We start from the raw sequence: 5,532 nt of genomic DNA on the forward strand, positions 1-5,532 counted from the left end.
CTTAATTGTTTACATTGATGATGTTTTAATTTTCTTCCCTAATATTAAACAACATTTTTATCATCTTTCTAAATTTCTCAATATTATCAAAGAAAATGGGTTAGTAGTCTCAAAAACAAAAATAAAACTATTACAAACTTGTATTCGATTTGTTGGTCATAATATTTACCATGGTACTATAATACCAATTGAACGATCTATTCAAATTGTAGATAAATTTCCTAATAAGATATTAGATAAAAACCAATTACAACGCTTTCTAGGAAGCTTAAATTATATAGTCGATTTTTATCCTAATTTACAAAAGTTATGTAAACCTTTACATGACCGACTAAAAAAGAATCCACCTCCTTGGACAAATACTCATACTGCTGTAATAAAAAGAATTAAAACCTACTTACCCACCTTGCCATGTCTTAATATTGCAGACCCAACTTCTCCCAAAATAGTAGAAACTGATGCTTTTGAGTTAGGATATGGAGGTATACTCAAACAAATTAAGAATAATAAAGAAGAAATAATATAGTTTACTTCCAAAAAATGGAACTCTACACAACAAAATTATTCTACTATCAAAATAGAAATCTTATCTATTGTATTCTATGTTTCAAAATTCCAAGGCGATCTACTTAACCAAAAGTTTCTTATTCGTGTTGAGTGTAAATCTGCCAAGGATACTCTCCAAAAAGATGTTCAAAACATTGCATCTAAACAAATTTTTGCTAGATGGCAAGCTATTCTCAGTGTTTTTGATTTTGAAATTGAACATATTGCAGGAAAGGATAATAATTTGCCTGACTTCTTAACCAGAGAATTTTTACAGGACAGGTAAACCTTGCTGCTCTCCTTAACAGTTTTTACGGCTACTCAATCTCTACAATATATTTTAAATCGATTTTCAACCTCCATCTTTGACCATCAATTTAGTTTAGATCTCCATGATAAAATTTATCTCGAACTTGAAGCCACACAAATTAATGTTGTTCTATCTTATAGTGATGGTTGGGAAGATACATAGAGTTACCCACTTTTAAATGCTGACAATGTCAAAAAGGAAACCCTAAGGGCACTCCAGCTTTTTCATCTTCCTTATGATTTACGCAAAGATATTCTTGAAAGAGCACTTTATCCCAAGTATCAAAATAGACAGTGTGCACTGTCTGTGTGTGTGTGTGTGTATATATATATATATAATGTCGGCCTTGAGCTCGGGCTGGGCCAAAATTTGCCCGAGGTGTCGGGCTTCGGGCCCGGCCCGGCCCCAAATATGGAGCCTAGGCCCAGTCTACTTTTGGGTCGGGCCGGGCTCGGGCTAGGGCTCGGACCGGGTTTGGCTTAGGCCTGTGGGTCAAATGGTGAGCCCTATTTTCAAATGAAGAATGAGATTCGGGCCCAAAAAAGAGATCTTCAAATCCCAATAGAGAAGTGAAGAACTGCATATTGAAAATGGTCTGCAATGCTTTATGTCTCTTCTTTTTATTTAGCACTTGGTCCCTTGGTAGAATGCTTGAAACAATAAACAAATATTGGTCATGAAATATGGAATTGTCTCAAAAATGTCCATATGAAAACAATTTTTGAAATAGTTACTTTATCCTCTCAAAATTATCTAGAAATTCCTGCGACAAACTGATTGTTTGGTGTATACGCTACTAAATATGGTGCATGAAACGCAGCCATAGTACCTTAGATTGTTATTTCTTCTCCTGCTATGTAAGAAAAAAAAAAAGTTTTGGTCCACTCACAGATTGTGCCACACTGATCATATTTGGCTAGAAAAAGACTACCCAGGTTTTGTAGTCAAAGATCAAGGGTATGTGGGCCTGGATTTTGAAGGTCAGGCTCATGTGTCCATGGCAACTGTTCCCATTAGTCTCCTCTTGAGGAGAAAGTTTTTCCCTTTTGATCCAAAGCTTCAAGAATATTATTGATTGGCCTGCGATAGAGTAAGAGGCCAAGCTTCTCGGGCATTTGTCGGGGGTACTATATTTTTGCACCTAATGTGTATAAGAGGCCAAGCTATCTTTTTTGCACCTAATGTGTTTGATTCAATGCTTGGAAGACTTCAGCCTTTTGAATTCAACATTCCCAATTTCCCATCGCTATCAAGGGATATGTAGACTGGATAGTGTGTGATCCAAAGGTGTTCACTCAGTGATTTCATGGTAGTTTACTATAATTGATAGTTTGAATCACAAGTCTCGAATGTTTAATGCATGAACCTACCGTTTACGATGGAATACACTTTTTTTTTTCAGACAGCTTTTGGCTACTGTTTAGGACATTGAAAATTCTCATTTGCTGCATGTCAAAATCAATCTTACTGTCTAGCATTAATGTACATGATTGATTTTGCAAGATGAAATGATCTAAGGTACTCTCAGAACTTACTTTGTCCCTCTTTTTGCCATGCCCTCTTGAAAAAATATGTGTATAGTGAGTGAATTTGTGCTATGAATATGAACGGCTTGAAGCTGTAAGATAGTCTGTTCTTAATTAACACTCTATTGTGCAAGTGTCTTGTTTGCTGCCATTCTCAAATCACAGGCTTTGCTATATCTTTGGCATCATCCAGGTATGATTTACTATATTTGATGTCATTTTTAATTGCGTTTCTACATTATGATGTAATACCCCATTTTTTTAAAAAAAACAATTGAGTTGATAAATAAAATAAGAAAAAAATAAAAAAATATAGGAACCTTGTGGTCAAAAATACAAAAGAAGAAAGAATTGAGGAGTAAAAGACAATACAAATAAAGTAATTAATAAAATAAGCATACAAAGGTTGTCGGCAACCTTAGGAGACAAAAAGAAAAAAAAACAAAACAAAACAAAGAAGAAGTTCGAGGAACCGCGAGAGAGAAAGGGAAAATGTGAAGAGAGAATGTGATTTTTGAAGGAGATAAAGGGAAAAGAAGATGGAATCAAGAGTTTGAGACTTTCATAGGCTTGGATTCCAAGATTTCTTCAAGATTGAGTTAAGATTTTCATGGGTTTGAAACTAGGGTTTATGGGTTTGGTTTGATTTCATGAAATTGGAGGTTTTGGGGTAAAATTTTGTTGATTAATCAAAGTTTATGTATATTGATGCTAGGTTTGAGCTTGGATTGAAGTGTGGAGATAGGAGGAGAGGTGGTTGAGCTAAGGATTGAAGATTTGGGGCAAGGTGAGTAATTTATCTTGAAATTAAGAGATAAATGTAAGTAATTGGTTTGGAAAATAACAATTTTGGAATGGAATTTGAATGGTAAGTGTGTGTATGGTTTAGGTTATTGAACTTGGAAGATTGGTGGCTAGAATTGTGGTGAGATTTTGCTCAAACGAGGTAGGGATTTTCTTAACCCTTAATCTCAAAACACTATTGGCTACCCGAATTGTGTTAAATTCGTTAGTTTCCGCCTTTTTGTTCAAGGGGAAATAAACCTTGGATTGTGTGCTATTGTGAACTCAAATTGTTATGTTGTGTGTTTAATGTTGAATGCATTACCCGTGGACACTCGGTCATCTATCGAGTAGTCGATACTCTTGATCACATGTTTTAATGAATTTACGCGCAAATAAGTTTAGTTGCATAACATTCATGTGTGATGTTACATTTGATGCATGGTGGAAGTGGTGGATTGGATTTGGTGCGTACATCAACGTGTATTAGTGGTTCCGGTTATTTGGCTCTAGTGACACGGTTGATAGTACTTGTATGGACATGCACTAGTGGTACCGGTTAATTGGCTCTAGTGGCATGGTATGAAATATTTGTGAGAGCGTGTGCTAGTGGTTCCGGTTAATTGGCTCTAGCGACATGGCTCGGTTAGATGTAAGAATTGCATTTGTTTGATGACATGGCATGTTGTTGCATTGTGTTACTTTTTAAAAGATTTCGGCCTTATTCCTTATTTTATGCTCCTATTCGATATCCCTACTGAGCCTCCTGCTCACCGTTTCATTTTTCCCCCTCCTCAGGTGATATAGGTACTAGCACTAGTGCTCCGACTACGGATCAGTAGGGAGGCGCGTGACGTGGATGGCCTGGACTAGTGTTGGTGTAGTGGTTTGCTTTTATTATGTTTATGTAGTGTTTATGTTATGGATGAATGATGATTTCGGTTGGTTAGGCCTAAGGCCTTGGTATGTACATGCGTATAGGAATTTATGATTTGGGATGATATGGCCTGAGGCCCTGGATGATTATTTTGGAGGTATGGGAATTGTGTGGTTTAAATTGCTTTGTGCAGGGGGCATTCTCCGAAATACAGGGAGGTGCTACCGGATTTTTGTTTAAATCTTATTGCTTTTAAAATTGTGGATTAAGTCGATTTGAGTCCTTGTTTTGGATGGCGGCATGTAGGTGCACACATATGTTGTCAATATGTCACGTTCCTGGGACGGGGCATGACAATGATGAGTTGAAGGATTAGCTTAATAATTCCAACTGTAAAGTGTATGATTATTATGATGAAAGAGTATTTAACATTTTAACTCATCATTATTTACCATCAATTCACAAAATTAAATAAGTTGACTTTTTGACTGAACTCTTGTCTTTATTAATCCAAGTCTGGCATTCAAAAGAGGAAAGATCTCGAAATCCACCTAGTTTTCTTAGAAACCATCGACAGGTGATGTAAAGTTGTAAACCTGGCTTCACAGAAATTGATTAAATATAGGTTTTGATGTTGGTCTTCCAAATTAGTGTGACCCACAAGAGCATTCCTAATCTTTTAGGTTCTATTTACACTATGTGAAATCCTCTGACTAATCAGAGTTGGTTCTGTCAAAGCAATATATATATATGCCCCACCAGTCTCTCCCTCCACTAAATATTCTCTTCTTTTACTTGTTCTTAGTTTTCAGTGACTTTCAGAATCTATCTCTCTTTCTCTCTCTCCCGCCCCTTCTCTCTCCTGTGTATTTTCAAGAAACAGAGTTTTGCATATCTTCTCTGTTTCCCAAGTAGAGCTAGTTGTGTTTCTATTAAAGCAATGGAAAAACAAGACCATAAGTCTCCAAAAATGCCAGAAACAAGACTTCCTCCTCGGAGGGGTCATGTTAAGGCGAGGATTTTCAGAGAGTTGGCAAACTTGGTGAAGAATGCAGCATCAGTGGCTGGACTGGTAAAGAAGAAGAGAAGTTCCAATGAAAGCTCAACCTCAACAACTCCTCCATGTAGCAATGACACTTCTGATGGGACTTTGGAGTCATGACCCAGATGAGATACACACACACGGACACACCTAATAAAGATTTTAGCTTGATTTAATCCATTCACTGATTAAGCTTTGTCGTGTCCGTCTCGTTCCTTTTCCTTACCAGTTATAGTCAATCAAGCATGGAAAGCAGTACTTGAGATATGATTCTTCTGAATTACTTTGTCCTGTTTTGTTAAAAGGTTGAAATTTAGGGTTTTTTTTTTTGAAGAGATTAAGGTGAGACTGAGAAGATAGCCACAGCTTATTATTCATAAGCAACTGAAGGCAAAGAGGGTATTCTGCTGGTTATAGATGGTGTTTTAGTAGTTACAGATGGGTCAGA

General features: G+C 36.6%; 1 long non-coding RNA gene across 1 annotated transcript; it reads left to right on the forward strand.

The window, feature by feature from the left end:
- The first annotated feature begins 2,823 nt into the window (after window positions 1-2,823).
- Window positions 2,824-4,283, forward strand: LOC120006467. Its single transcript, XR_005469994.1, has 4 exons — window positions 2,824-2,980; window positions 3,098-3,169; window positions 3,272-3,328; window positions 3,964-4,283. It is a non-coding gene; the product is annotated as an uncharacterized LOC120006467 (long non-coding RNA).
- Window positions 4,284-5,532: the final 1,249 nt, after the last annotated feature.

Source organism: Tripterygium wilfordii, chromosome 9, assembly GCF_013401445.1.
Source record: "Tripterygium wilfordii isolate XIE 37 chromosome 9, ASM1340144v1, whole genome shotgun sequence".
In the NCBI taxonomy this organism is placed as follows: Eukaryota; Viridiplantae; Streptophyta; class Magnoliopsida; order Celastrales; family Celastraceae; genus Tripterygium; species Tripterygium wilfordii.